General features: G+C 42.4%; 1 long non-coding RNA gene across 1 annotated transcript in view; it reads left to right on the plus strand.

The window, feature by feature from the left end:
• LOC137302007 (uncharacterized) overlaps positions 1-15,896 on the plus strand; it is a 42,955-nt gene that overhangs the window by 15,275 nt on the left and 11,784 nt on the right. Inside the window, exon 2 of the long non-coding RNA XR_010958408.1 lies at positions 15,528-15,620. This is a non-coding gene — a long non-coding RNA (uncharacterized lncRNA). The remainder of the gene's footprint in view (positions 1-15,527; positions 15,621-15,896) is intronic.

Consider the following 15,896-nt stretch of genomic DNA (forward strand, 5'->3'; position numbering starts at 1 on the left):
GACATTGTCAATTCAACACTCTCAGCAGATGACTGCACTGCCTCCTGTCTCCTCTTCCTACTCCAAAGGATGGTGTTCTATCCATTGTCTTAAAACATTCATTTAAACATGTTACTTCCCTGTTTTCTACTGCTTCTGAAGTTCCACCACCTATTTTGAAGCTGGGACCTACAGTGTATTAAAAAGTGCCTTTGAGTTGGCTTAAAACTAGTAACAAAGTGCATTTTTTCTAACCAAATACAAGCTCAAAGGTGTAAAAATTGCTGTTCTTGCATCATAGATGTTTAAGCATTAAAACAGGATGGACTACCATTTGACAAGTTATTTTGTTAATGGTCCTGGTGTTCGAGGATAGGTGTTATTTATAATTTACTCCTCAAATCAATAAGGTTCTAAACATTGAAAATCAGGTGGCATAGATTTATTAAGCATACAGCACATGCAATAGTACTTAAACATACACTTAAAAGAAAGAACTTACAACTGAACCTGCTCGTTTAGTTGAGGGACTCAAATGTGTTACAATTCTGAGCTCAGTATCTTAGGTCTTTACAAATTCAAATACTCGTTACAGACAGTTTTTATACATTTCTCTTACTTCACACAATCCACACAATTCTGCATCACATAATTATATAAAAGTTAAAATACAGCTCCATGTAAGAAGAATTTAATTGACTTATCCTTTATCAATAACTTTACTTTACCTTACTTAACGACCTCATTCTAGTAAGCAGATCTCCCTTACTTTGTTATCTTATCGATTGTTTCACTCTTGTTCCATATAATTGCTTTTCTACTAGGTGGAACTAAGTCTGTCTGTGTTGCTGTATCATTCGTACCAATTAAAAAGGATGAGGTATGTCCAGATGTTTTCCTTTGCAGAACTAACTGTTATTAAATGATTCAGTATGCAATGGCATGTCTAATTAAACCTCTTATTACTTCATCCTGGAACTGACCATTGCTGCAGGGTCAGCCCTGACTCAATAACCCAGTGGTACTTTAAACTGACTTATTCTACTTCCCTGTTTAACTGGCAAAAGCTGAAGGTTAACATTACTACAATATAAAGATAAATCAATAGCAACATAATATTAGTAAAAGAAGAAAGACTTGTATTTACATAGCGCCTTTTATGACCTCAGGACGTCCCAAAGCACTTTACAGACAATCAAGTGCTTTTTTGAAGTGTAGTCACTGTTGTAATGTAGTAGACTTCAAGACAGTCTGACACTTACACTGTCCTTACACTGGAAGTCCAATATGACTTGAAAAGCTGCTTGGCACCATTGAGGTACATAAAGTATTAATTTATGGAAAAATAAATAAGAAAATGTGTTTTCTTTTCTTCCCAATTCTTTCCCCTTGCTCCCTCTCCTGAAAGTATTAACTCCTTGCTGGGGTTCCATGGACATTAGTTACCCATGTGACCAAGTACATTGCTGGTAATTTCCTCAGAGCTACTCTCATTCTTACACTGTAACATTGCCGGAAGTGTGGTGGAAACCTTGTTTATAAAATAGGCTTTCCAATGCACTTCCGGCAAAGTTATTTCATTGGAGCTGGAGCAGCTTCAAGGCAATTCCTAGTCAATGATTAATTAGTAAATTTCATACTTAATGAATTAATAAAGGGCCAAATAATGAAGTGATTAATGAAAATCATTATGTTCCAAGAAAATCTCTGAATGTCTAAGATTCAACTGTTGGCTTTAGTGTGCTACCTCATTGTCCTTTCTCCTCTAGGACCTGGATATTGAATTCAGGTTGGACTTTCTAATTGAAAATCTTTCTTTGATGACTGTAAAGGTCCTGAGTGAGATGAGGTTTCTCAGTATTAATCCAGTTTTTCAGTGTTTGCAAATCCAAAGCACAAAACTGTCCCTACTTATCACTAACTAGAAAATTTCAGTCAGAGAGATCAAACAATGGCTGATGTGCGAGATAGTGGTGTCCCATTAGTATAGTATGGATGTTCACTGAGGTTAGTGTGAAAATAGATTGTTGGGACAGTGTGAAGAGACTGATTATTGAGATTTAACTTATATCACATCTCATCTGGAAACTCTGGGGGGTAATTTTCAACTTTCGGCCGCCTGTTATACACCCCACCCGATTTTTCTTTTCATTGACTTCAATATTTGCCCCCATCAAAGTTAAAAACTCCTCACCCCTCAGTATTGAGGCTGGCTTGAAAAATTGGAATTTGCTTTCAAACAATCTTTAGTATTGCCATTCACCACAATGCGAGGCACAAAAATTCCATCACAAATAAAAATATGTAATAATCAAAATAGTAAGTTCTCTTTGTCTCAAATCATCTTGAGGAAAGCATTACCACATGGAGCCATTCAGTGTCTTGATGATTTGTAAAGCCACAGGGTAAAGTGAGAAGCCTGGGATGTAAGTTTGCCATGATTGGAGCTGTAGCTTTTTGAGCCAACTTACTGGTCTTTCTTCATAGGAACCAATAAATAAAACTCTGATTATTTTATATTTGTGCTTTTAATGGTCAGGGACCAGAAGAAATGGGCACAATAAACTTAGAACTTTTAAACAGACTTGTCCAAAGCCCTCAACAAAAATGTAAGTAGCCCTTGGTAATGGAAAGCACTATTTTTGGGACATTCCAAGACTGTTACCAATAATGGTTTCAAGACCCATAGTTGCATTTATGCCCCTGAATATTTCTAGCCCTTTGTGAATTATTTTGAAGTATAACCAATGCAAATGCCACGGTTACCACCTTTCATTCAGAAAGAACTTCAGACTTTTTTTATCAAAAAAATCCAGCAAATCTAGTGAGTAAAACACTCATTCATATCCTTGGGCAAATACAATCAATACCAGATAAACATATAACTGATCCAAGCATAATTATGATCCAAGTTTAGGGTTCTAATGTAACAAACCACTTCTCATTCAACTCCAATGTATAGAATTCCTGGTCCAAGCATAATAATTAAATATGAAATCCTGATCCAAGTATTAAATGTTCCCCAATTATCCTGTTTTAAAATGTTCAGTGCATTAACTCCAGTGAATCCAATGTCAAATATTGCCGACAGACAATATTTTAGAAGTTTAATCTGTGTTGTATAAAATAAAATATGATTTTGATTAGATTGAATTGCTGAACAAATAATTAAATGGTATGGTGCACAAAACTTGCAAATCATGTAAACTAATCCACAGGTTAGAGAAATTTGGATCAAGTATAGTTCTGGGTTAAGTATAACATTTGTTGGTGAGCTTATGAGTCTAATGGAACTCAACTGTAGAATAATTACATCTACATCAGGAATTATATACACTGAACCCAGATGACTACTTGAGCATTTATCTGGGAGGAAGGGGAGGATATTCGATGAGTTTTAAATAATCCCATTTGTATGGCTGCTCCGTGAAAGAGAAATGTCTGAGATTATGTTGGATAAGTATATTCCTTGAATCATGTCATCCTCTTAACATTGTTGTCAGTATGATTATTCTTTACAGATTGATTGTAGGTTGTTCTTTTGTTCGGTTTCCATTGTGTACACTCCTAAAAAAAATCAAGTTAATCAATTAGTGGTAAGTACATGCCATTCACAGCAATTATACTTATTACTACAGCTCCAGTTCAAGTACTGCAGTGTTTAGCATTTCACTTTAATTTGGATATTTGCTGGATAACCATAACTGTTGATTCTCCAGATGTGAGCTGAAGAACCTGGATTTAAAAATGATTCCAGGTAATGAAAAGTTAGAAATTCATAGAATCATAAAAAATTTACGGCACAGGAGGCCATTCGTCCCATCATGTCCGCACTGGCCGAAAATGAGTCACCCTGCCGAATCCCACTTTCCAGCACTTGGTCCGTAGCCTTGTAGGTTATGGCACTTCAAGTGCATATCAAAGTACTTTTTAAATGTGATGAGGGTTTCTGCCTCTACCACCCTTTCAGGCAGTGAGTTCCACCTTATCTAGTGCATGAACAGTTAAATCTAGATTTTCTAATTGGCATTACTTTAACGCCAGTCTTGGACTGTTTGTTGTAAACAAGTTAACGTTGGCGTTAAAATAATGCTGATTGGAAAATCTAGGCCTTAGTGTGCTCAGATGACATTCCTTTGATGGCTGGATAGATAAACCCATTTTAAACAAACAGATTAACACCTTTGTTAAAAGAGTTAAATATGTTAAACGTTCATCCATTATAATTGCCGACAGTCATTCCAGCTTCAAATCTCTAAATAATTTCCAAGAAAAAGAACGATGCAACACCAAAATATTGAAAGTTAAAGAAATGAGAGAAATATAAAATGATAGAAACAAATAAAAAGAAACCAAAAGATTGTGTATTATCCTCAATATTATAAAGTCCTGAACAGATCTGGCCAGCATATCAAGTTCTGAACTCCCAATTGTTTTTTTTTGACCATTTTTATTCATTTAGGACAACCAAAAAATATTAAATTCCAACTGTTAGTGCTGATCCTGAGAATTTAGCATTTTGCTTTCTCCTCCTGACTTTTTCCAGATTCAGCAGTTAATCGTAACATTTCAGACAGTCAAACACAGTAGACTGTGGCTTTCTACTTCTATTAAGCCACCTCAAATTTGGATGAGTCATTGCATGGCTTCCCTCGATCACGTAGCATGGGCCAAATTATATTTTATGAAACTCTTTTGAATAAGACTGCATACTGTATCTCCTATTGAAATGTTTAGTACTGTTACTGGATTGAAAGTTCCCTTTTTCTCTTTTTTTGTAGTCAACCTTTACACTATTAAAGAAATATGGGAGTTAATATCCTGCACTTTCAGGCATTAATGCACTTTAGACAATCCAATAAATGCTTTCATTCACTGTGTAGGTGGAAATGTTTCAGCATCTTAATTAATTACATGAAGCAAAAAGACATCCAATCTGAAGTTTTTCTTTGGATTGAAAAAAACAGGTGAAGGGCTGAGGCCTATCATACAAAACAAGACCTGGTTGAAAACAATAGAAGAGACGACAGGATAAACCGAGAAGCTAATGTTAGCTGATGTGAATCTTGAGTTAAGAGTCTGTAGATTAGGAAGAAGTGAAGACTGAGGAAGATAAGAAGGTGATTTTTCCTGTTTTGTGTTTGGATGTAAATTACCACCTGGGTGGGCCTCAAAGAGGAAAATTTGGCAGGACGGATCACATGCACGCTATGGAGCTTGGCCGATTTTCTGTTCATTTAAATCTAGCAGTCTCCATTACAGGTGTGCGGGTCCTCTGTGACCAATTTTCCTCGACATGTTCCATCAAATGGCTGCCTTCTGTACTGTACTGTAAACATACTGTAGGGAAATATTAAAAGAGGATTTATTTTTTCATTTCTTTAATAGCTTGATATATAGCAGTCGAATTAAAATATCAGAAAGTAATGTGAAGAAAATCTATCTACTTGATGTCTAACAAGGTTCTCTCAGATTTCTTTTCACTGAGAGTGCTCTTCATCTAAGAATGCTGGTCATCCAAAAATCTCAGTTGGATTGGGGAGGTCGCTCACATTGATCATTATAAATGTTCTGTCCTGCTCCCCCTGTGGACAAGCACCACTTAATTTAACAATAAGCCATACAGACTCGAAGGTCACAGGTTAAATTCTCAGTCTGGACTGAGTTAGCTGATTTCATCTGCTGCAGCAGCTGTGGGTGATATAATTGGTCTCAGTGCCCCTGGTTCTTGTTTCTGATCACCAGCTAGTGATCCTGCTGGAAGTGTACGCATGGACATCAGCTGAGGACAGGATTACACTCAGCTGTAATGGTTAAATAGTTTATCTGCACTTGCTGTCAACACTCCAATTAAATAGTGGCCAACTGGATAAAGAACTAAAGAGACTGATACATTTTGACCTGCACCCATTAAGGAGTTCATGCCTTAAGGAGAGTAGAGTAGGGCAGAGTTGGAAAATGTGTATGCGTGGACATTGGGTGAAAGTAGTTCTCCATGTTCAAGTAGTCTCCCACACTTCCTGTCTAGCCTCACACATGAAAGATGAAGTACCAGAGGACTTCTGGGGCATGATTTTTACCTGGAGCTGGGAATAGAGCAGGGGGGGATATTTTTCAGACAGGAAACTCGGAAGTAAAGTTGGTGGGTCGGAATGTGTGATCGCGACCTAATTGAATGATTAAAATTTTACTTCCGGGTTTCATGCTGCCTGGGGTTGGGAAAGCAGCTGGGGAGAGATCAATGTCTTCGGGGGTTGATTGGGGAGGTCGAGGAGAGTTCGGGATCTTTGTGGGTTGGATGGGGGGGGGCGATTGCGGGGGGGATGGTGAGAAGTCGACGATTGGGGGGATCTCGGACATTGGTGGGTCTTGGACATGGGTTAGTCTCAGACATCGGGGGGGGGGGGTCGGTCGATCACGGGGGTCCGATTGCAGCAGGGAAGCTTGTTGGGCCTGGAGGAAACATTCTTGCTCCTCCTGGCCCAAAAACAGTGCAATAAAGGCACTTGCCTGATGAACCTGCCCTTCTCGCCTCCTTTTACCTGGTGAGATTCCCGAGCCTCGGGAAAGCTGTCCTGGAGGTGTTAAGTTTAAAGCTTAGTTAAATTCAATTTTAAAAAAAAGCTACTTAACGTCTCTTAATGACGTTAATTGCCCCACTAAATACCCGCTTGCCAGCACTAATTGGGGATGCGACCTCGGCCAGTGCATTCCTTGCACATGCCACGTTAAACCCGGAAGTGGGCGCCTTGGAGCCGGGCTGCATAAAAACTACTATTTTCTCCTCCCACCCAATGCAAACTGACGCGTTCTTGGGGGTTAAAATTCCACCCCTGGCGTCCATGGAATCCTGCCCCAAGAAAGAGCGGTGGCTTCAGCGTGGGAGTGGAGAAAACTTGAGGAAAAAATAAATCAATGAATAAATGTTCTACTTAAAGCAGAAGAAAAGTTCTGATGAGTAACATGAGCAAAACCTTGATAGAAATTGTTGTTGCTCTTTTCACACAACAGAACACAACTAACTCAATATTAAATAGAAAATAATGAATGCTTGGGGTTAGAGGCTAATTGATTAATCATATTAAGAACAGTAGCTACCTGAAAGTGGTTAACTAAAGAAAAATAGATACCTAGGAGTAGTCACACAAAGAATGGGAGTTACCTAAGAATATAAATCGAGAATAATAAACATAGAAACATAGAAAGTAGGAGCAGGAGTAGGCCATTTGGCCCTTCGAGCCTGCTCCGCCATTCAATATGATCATGGCTGATCCTCTATCTCAATACCATATTCCTGTTCTCCCCCCATACCCCTTGATGCCTTTTGTGTCTAGAAATCTATCTATCTCCTTCTTAAATATATTCAGTGACTTGGCCTCCAAAGCCTTCTGTGGTAGAGAATTCCACAGGTTCACCACCCTCTGAGTGAAGAAATTTCTCCTTATCTCAATCCTAAATATCCTACCCATATCCTAAATACACGAGAGTGGTAATAAATGGGGCTTGATGTTAAGTATTTTGGGAATTGTATTTCAGGATTGAAGACAAACCTATTGTGCAGTTATGGTGCCACTAAACCTGTGAGTTTTGTAGGAAAGCATCACATAATGAGAAACAACGGGCTCCTCTTTTATTTAACATTTGAAGATGATGTTGAAATGCACGCTCATTGAATGAATTATCACCAAACATTTCGTAATGTTGCATCTGACACCCTACTTGTGGGATTCCTTTTTTGCAAGCTTAATTTTTAAATAATTACTTTCAGCAGGCTTTTTGCTGTGTGAAAAATAAATGATTGTGGAATAAGAAGTCAAGTGATATTAATGATGTCCATATTCACTGACAATCTGACAAATGGGAGAACTTTAACATGATGTTACAAATTGCACTGTATTCCTATAAAAAGACCTTCTACTAAGATGCCTTTCCTATCTTGCCATGTATCAGATAATTTGCCTATTAAGGCACTAGCTTGTAAATATACCTGTAGATAATACATTATAGCATTGTATGTTGATTTTGGCTGCTCTCTGCCCATTTTAACATAGATAAAGTGAAATGTGAAATTTAAGCTCAATGTAAAGTAACACAATAGTAGTGTGGAGCAAGGTTTGCTGTTCTGATGTTCTACTGATTGCAGCATTTTACATGCCTCTGAATTGGTCACACCCAAGGCCTAGTAGTCCCAGGGAAAGAGGAAGAGAAAGACTGTATGGGGAGAATGCAGGAACACAGATTATGTTCACTGGGTCAGTAAAATAGAAAGAGAGTGAGATGGACCAAACAGCCTCGGCTCTGTGGAAGCATCCTTGGTTTTGAGTCAGTAGGTTGTTCAGAAGCCCCATTCTAGAGACTTGAGCACAATATTTAGGCTAACACTTCAATGCACTACTGAGGGAATGCTGTAGTTTCAGGTGTGCCATCTTTTGGCAAAGACATTGGGGGCTAAATTGGGTGTGTAGCACCCGTTGTGTAGGCGCTATGCGGACTCCTAAGCCCCGAAAATGGGGTCCGAGATGCGCCAGCACACTTCCATGTGACGTGCACAGGACACCACCTTGGTAAAGGTAGCTGCGCTATTGCACCTAACGAATACCGGCAGCGTGTAAATTAGGGAGATTATAAGGTAGGTCGGTGTGCAATGCTGATTTGAAGCAGCCGGTACCATGTTCAAACTCCCCACTCCAGCCAACTCACTGTCCTAACCTCCCACAACTGAACAGGAGATAAAGGGCATGAAGGACTGCCCAACCAGCACTATTTAAAGGGATCATGCAGGAGTTACAGGTTAGTTGCTGGATTAGTTATTCTGGCTGCTGGTACAATTATACGTGTTTGTGGAAATTTCCTATACTTGGAGAAATTTGCATATTCTATAGAGAGTGGTCTGGCTGGTCTTGCAGTACTGTTAATGATATTTAAAATAGTGTGCTGAACAAGGTTGCTTCTAGACATGGGTGGCCTGCTAGGGCTTCCTCTGGGAATTGAATGTGACTGGGAGCATGCAGAGAGGCCACGGAGAGCAGGAAAAGCTGCTAGAAGAGGGAGGAGGAGGACGAGGAGGCACAGGGCACTCAGCAGGAGGCCATATGCAATAAGGGCCTTCAGGGACCAATTCTCCTACCTCAACTTCAGCGTCGACCAGTGCATCTGACGGCTGCGGTTCATGAAAGAGGTCGTGACTGAGATTTGTCAACTGCTGCAGCCACAACTGCAGCTTCAGAGCAGGGCAAGACCAGCATTGCCTGTGGCTGTCAAGGTGACCGTGGCGCTTAATTTTTATGGCTCTGGCTCCTTTCAGGCTGCTCTGGCGATATAAGCAACATCTCGCAGTTTGCAGTGCTCTGCTGTAGAAGGGAGGGTCACTGAGGCTCTGTACACACTCAGAAACAGATTCATCACATTCCCTCTTGACAGAGACAAGCAGCAGGAGCGAGCACAGCGTTTGCTCACATTGCAGGTTTCCCCACAGTGCAGGGTGCCATTGACTGCACACATATTGCCACATCAGAACTCGGCCATATTCATGAACAGAAAAGGATTCCACTCCCTCAATGTGCAGCTGGTGTGCGACCACATGCAGCACATCATGCAGGTTAATGCCTGCTATCCTGGCAGCAGTCATGATTCCTTTGTCCTGCGTTAGTCCAAAGTACCACCTTTTTTCAACCAGCATGGCAAGTCAAAGGCTGGCTACTGGGCGACAAGGATTATCCCCTCATGAAATGGCTCATGACCCCCTGGAATGCATGCACACGTGCACAGCAGGCCTACAATGAGACCCATGCTGCCACACAGAACATCATCAAGCACACCATAGGCGTCCTCAAGAAATGCTTCCGCTATCTGGACCGCTCTGGAGGAGCCCTGCAGTACTCAGCTGAGTGGGTATCAAGATTTGTCGTTGTATGCTGCATCCTGCACAATCTCGCGATCACGAGGGGACAGCCCTTGCCACCGCCTATCAGGCGAGAACCTGAGCCAGAGGCAGAGGAAGAGGCGGAGGAGGAGGAGACAGAGGAGGAAGTGAAGGAGGAGGAGGAAGTGCAGTAGGAAGTGGAGGAAGAGGCAGGGAGGCAACAGGTAGACAGGCCCTGTCTGCCAGGGCTCTGCTTGATCAGGTTATGAATGAGAGATACCAGTAACCTCAAGGACATCTCCCCATTCACCAACAGTCCCACACTCCTTACCTTTCCACTCCCACATGACCATTAAATCGTCCTCCTTATGATTACACATTGCTTTCTCCCTCAGCTCATAGCAGAATTGAAAGCCAACACCAAATGCAAATCCAAATTTATCAATTACCATATGCAATAAAGCAAACAAAATGAGACTATTCACCCTTGTGCATTCCCTTAGTGCCTGTCCATCATGTGCCTTTACCTTTCCTACTGCTCCTATGAGATGGCTGGAGCATTGGTGCTGGATGGCTGCTGACCTTCAGTGGAAGAGCATGCAGTTGGCCTCGGAGGACGACCTCGAGCAGCTCTGGGCCGGGAGGGCCCGGCTTCAGACTGCACAATCTCGGCCTGGGCTGCAGCAATCTGAGCTGGCTGACTAACAGGCAACAGCAAGGGCACTGGTGGAGTGGCAGGGTTGGGAGCAGGAATGCTGTCATCCTGAGAGAGGACAGCAGGTTCGTCTCCCATTTCGCAACTGCCGCTCGCATGGGGCTGTGCCTCAGCAGTCCTGGTGATCTGCTGGAGAACAGATTGCTGGAGTGCTGTGATGCCCTGGAAGTCCTGTTCCACAGTGGTACCCAGAGCCACAAAGCTGCAGTCTGAGCCTGTAATGCAGCAGTCTGAGCTTCCAAAGCAGCAGTCTGAGCTCCAAATGAAGCATGCAGACCCTGGATGGCAATTGTTTGTGCTGCAATGGAAGTTGTTTGTGCTGCAATGGAAGCTGTGACATTGGCCATCAGACGCAGCGTCATGGTGGGTTCCCGAGGTGTGCTGATGGAGGTAACCACCTGTTATGTGGGAAATGATGGGTTCCAAGCTCTGCACGAAGCCCTGTGCTGAGTTGGAGCTAAATTTCTCCATGCCCCTTGATATTGTGCGCAGGATTTCTGGCAGGCTTTCCAGTGTACCAAGCATTTGGTTGTGTTCGCCTATCAATCTGCTTCTGTAGCCTGGCCCATTGAAGTCATCATCTGACTCCTTGGCAGCACAACTAGTGTGCGATCTTGCCCTTCAGTGAGCTGGCACCTGCGGTATCCGTTCTCTGCGTCCCGGCTCCTGCGTGCTTGTGCCCGGTGTCTCACCACATGCAAATCCCTCCTCTATCTTAACCTCTAAAGTATGCGCAGTGTCAGTATCTGAGCTGGTGGCTGCGAGTGTAAGATCGAGTGATGGTGTGTCTGCATCATCACTGTCATCTTCCTCTGCCTCCTCTGATGGTGCCAGTTCCAGATCTTGGGTATCTGAATTGACAAAGGGACACGGGTTGAGTTGTGGTGAGGGGAGAGGAGAACGTAAGAAGTGTGTGCTCACACCATCTGCAGCACGTGAGTCAAAAAAGATTGTAGGCTGAGGGAGAAGTGGGAAACGAGAAGGAGGATTAGGTATGCAGAGACCCTCACCATCGTTACCTTCAGCACCACCAGTGGTCAAGGCCGCAGCGACGGACTGCACAACGATCACCAGCACGGTGTTCTCCATGGGGGTGAGGATGTGTAGGCGCGCCTGTCCTCCTCCAGGTCTTTCCTGCTGCCCCCTGTTATGCGCCACCTTTTCCTGCAAGGAAGAGGGAAGTTTGTCAATGAGTGTCCTGCAAGATGTTTGGGTGATGTGGTTGTCATGGTTGTACAGCTGCCAATGTCTGTGACCTGTGAGTTGTGGGTGTGTAGCGTGCAAGAGTGGTAATGTGTGAGGGTGAGATGCAGCATCTGATTCGCACACTGATTGAAAGAGTTTGTTGGTAGGTGGGTGACGGTGGGGTGTCGTGTGTGGAGCAGTGGATGAGGCTAGTGGTACAGTTGGTAGGAGATGCCATGTGACAGTTAAACTCACATACCTTGACCACTTGTATCAAATCATTGAACTTCTTCCTGCACTGCATCCATGTGTGTGGAATGATGCTCCTGGCATTGGCCTCATCCACCACAGCGTCCCACTGCCTTTTGATGATGTGTCTGGAGGACCTCCTGCCCCCCCCCCCACCCGGCAGATATAGGACGGTCCTCCGTCTGTCCAATGCTTCCACCAAGACCTCCAGTGCACCATCAGAGAACCTTGGTGCATGCTCTCTCACAGGCGCAGCCATTCCTCAACATCTTCCAGCCCAGGAATCACTCCACACCACTTCCTGCAGCCACAGTGCACCTCCCCTTTAAGAGGTGCAGGCTGCCTTTAAGTAGTGTTAGCCACTCCTGATATCAGGGCCCCCTGCTGGTGCGTGCAGCCACTCACAGCGCAGGTAACACTGGCTGCATGCAGCAATCATGTAGATTAGCAGGCAGCACGAATGTTACGTGCTGTCTGCATCTCAACGGTTGGGCGAGGGTTAATCACGCACCGCGATCCCCGCACCCAATTTAACCCCCATTAAACCAAGTCTACCCCCATAAGTGGATGTAAAAGATCCCATGGTGCTATTTGAAGAAGAGTAGGGGTGATCACCTGGTGTCCTGGCCAACATTTGTACCTCAACCAACATCACTAACATAAATTATCTGGTCATTTATCTCATTGCTGTGTGTGCAAATTGGCTGCTGCATTTCTCTACATTACAACTGTGACTGCACTTCAAAAATACTTAATTGGCTGTGAAGCATTTTGGGACGTTGCGAAAGGCACCTATATAAATGTCTTTCTTTCTAACAAACAATAATGAGAGGAAGCCTATTTTAAAGAATAAAACAAAACACAAGAAACAATAAAGTAAAAGTCACAAGTAAGTAAGAAGATATCTAGCTATTACACGTATGAAAGCTTTGCATCTAGTGTGGGTCTGTCTCACTCCAGCAGCCAAACTTAAAAGTATCACCTTTCATTACATATGCAGAACAATCTTTTAAAAAAAGGAAGAAGGGCAGTTATTTCATGCTGTGTTCTTCCGACTTGGAACCAGAAATTTATAAGCAGCTACAACTGTTCTCAAATTTACCTCAGCAGCTTGTTCATTTAAGCACTTCTCCACAGGATGTACTTCAACAGCGGTCAGGTTAAACTCAGTTCCATCTTAGCAGCTATACATCAAAATTGTGCTCCAGACTTCAGACCTGTGAACAACATCACAAGAGATCCAGTAGTATTAGAAAAGTCCATTTTTTATAATTGATATTTATTCTTGGGATGTGGTTGACACTGGCAGGATTAACTTTCTTTGCCCATCTCTAATTGACCTGAGATGGTGGCGGGAGCATTCTTTTTGAACCACTGCAATCCTTGTGGTGATGGTGCTCCCGTGAGGGCGTTAGGTAGGGAATTCCAGGATATTGACCCAGTGACAATGAAGGAACGGTGATATATGTCCGAGTTAGGGTGAGGGGAACTTGATGATGATGGTGTCCCCACAACATTTTCGGTGGTAGAAGTTGCAGCGGAGGGAGGTGTTGCTGAAGTAACCTTGTTGAATTGGTGTAATGCATTCTCTAGATTGTATGTGCTGCAGCCACAGTACACCAGTGGTGAAGGGATCAGTCAAGTGAACTGTTGTGTTCTGGAAAGCACCATGCTTCTTGAGTGTTATTGTGGCTGCACCCATGCAGGCGACTGGTGAATATGCAATCACACTCCTGACTTGAGCCTTGTGGATGGTGGAGAGGCATTGAGGGGTGAGGAGGTGAGCTACTTATTGCAGTGTATCCAGCCTCTGCCCTGCACTTGTGGCCAAAGTGTTGATATGGCTGGTCCAGTTAAGATTCTGGGCAATGGTGATGGTGGAGGGGTTCAGTGAAGGTCAGAAAGAGATGGCTGGGCTTCCTCTTGTTTGAGATGTTTGTTATACCTGTCATTAATGTATGTAAATATTATTTGATACTTGTCAGCCCAAACCTGGATGTTATCTAGGTCCTGCTATAGGCTGGCATGAACTGCTTCAATATTGAACGAGCTATGAATGGAACTGAACACTGTGGAATCATCAGCAAACAGCCCCATTCCTACCTTTTCTTGGAGGGAAGATTGTTAATAAAGCAGGTGAAGATGGTTGGGCCAAGGATGCTTTGCTGAAGATCTCTGGGGCTGGGGCTGTAATGATTGGTCTCTAACAATCACAACCAGTCACTGAAGGGTTTCTCGTTGACTCCTATTGACTTCAGTTTTGCTAGGGCTCCTTGATGCTATATTGGTTGAATGCAACTACTCTCATTTCTCTTCCATCATTCAGCTCTTGTGTCCATGTCTGGATCAAGACTTTAATGAGGTCTGGAGCTGAGGGGTTTTGGCAGAACCAGAATTGAGAATAAGAAAGATAGACGGGAAAGAGAGACAGAAGAAGCAAAGAGTGAGAAAGCAGTTGGAAAGGAAGAAATAAAGAGGAAATAAAAGCACAGGAAGAAAACAAGAATTTATTTCATTAAAGAAGTGCAGAAGAAGGAGAGGGAGAGTAAATGGAATCCACAGAGACAGCTCATAAGATGGGCTGAAACTAGTCCAGTCTATTGAAGACAGTTAGTCTGAATTAAACCATATAGCTTCGATGGATAAGTAAATAAAAGGATTTCTGTTCTATAATTAGCAATATTTCCAAAATACCTATTCTTCCAATTCTCTCTCAGGCACTGGGTTCTCAGCAGAAAAATAATGAAGGGTGAGCAATGTAAAGACCAACAAAGTTGAATAGTTACAAAAATGTTATTATTAAAAAACAAAAGTAACATTCAAAATATTGAGAGGCACAGTTAAAAAATAAGTTCCTGCAATCAGGTTCGTCAAAGACGGTGAGCAATAGGAAAGTTACTACTGAATTTAAACTATAGGGGAGGGCCTGCAATGAAAGAAAGTTAAACTTTAGTGTATGAGTCATAAGCATACTGATTCCTTTCAACAGTAGCTTATACAGAACAATGTTGGAGTGTTAGGAGTATAATCGATCAACAAGGCTGTGTTTAAAGTCATAACATATAATAAAAATTGCTGTAAAGGTTCCCTGCTGGAAATAAATGACATAAGCCATTATAAATAAACTTTAAACTTAAAAACAAGATTTATTACCTAAACAATCAAACATGATTAATGGCAATACAATATGTGAATACATATGCAGCTCTTAAAAGTTTATTCAGTACAAGGTTTCATGCATTATTTACAGAGTGTTAGATGTCACCCATGTCATGACAGCCAATCATGATCATTATGTAAAGCATGCTGTGACAGAGTCTTCAGGCTGGTATTGAGTGACTGATGTGACTAACAGCAGGGCAGCCATTCAGGTTGTTCTCATGAAGTATGAACTGATGAATTTGGAAACTACAGAAACCCCCACTGGCACTCAGAGTGCTTGTGAAATGTCTTTCTGAGAATAATGTTTCTTTTTATGAAATTAACATTTATTAAAATATTATTTTTTAACAAATTTTATTCCCCTCACGTCTGAAGATGTTGACTCCTTGCTGGGATATAGTTCCATGGGTTCTGGGCACCTTCTGAGACCTCACCCATAGTGGCCATTCTTCATGTGTAAGCTTGACAGTAAGTATCATGGGCTTTTCAACCACCGGGGCAGCATGCTGTCGCCATCCGATGTCCCTACATGCACGCTTCCATCGGGCTTTGATGGCTAGTGCCCAATTTTCCTCTCCCTAATTTAGAGATGCTGAAGTCAGTTGTAGAGTGCGAAGCATCGGCTGAGATCAGTTAACTCAGGGCAGACTGAAAATCAAATCTGGGACACCCCTGGTCTGGATGGCTCAAATAATCAATAGATAAACTGCCTGAGCCATCTGCGAACCCCCAAATTGTATCACG

The sequence above is a fragment of the Heptranchias perlo genome, chromosome 1 (genome assembly GCF_035084215.1).
Source record: "Heptranchias perlo isolate sHepPer1 chromosome 1, sHepPer1.hap1, whole genome shotgun sequence".
In the NCBI taxonomy this organism is placed as follows: Eukaryota; Metazoa; Chordata; class Chondrichthyes; order Hexanchiformes; family Hexanchidae; genus Heptranchias; species Heptranchias perlo.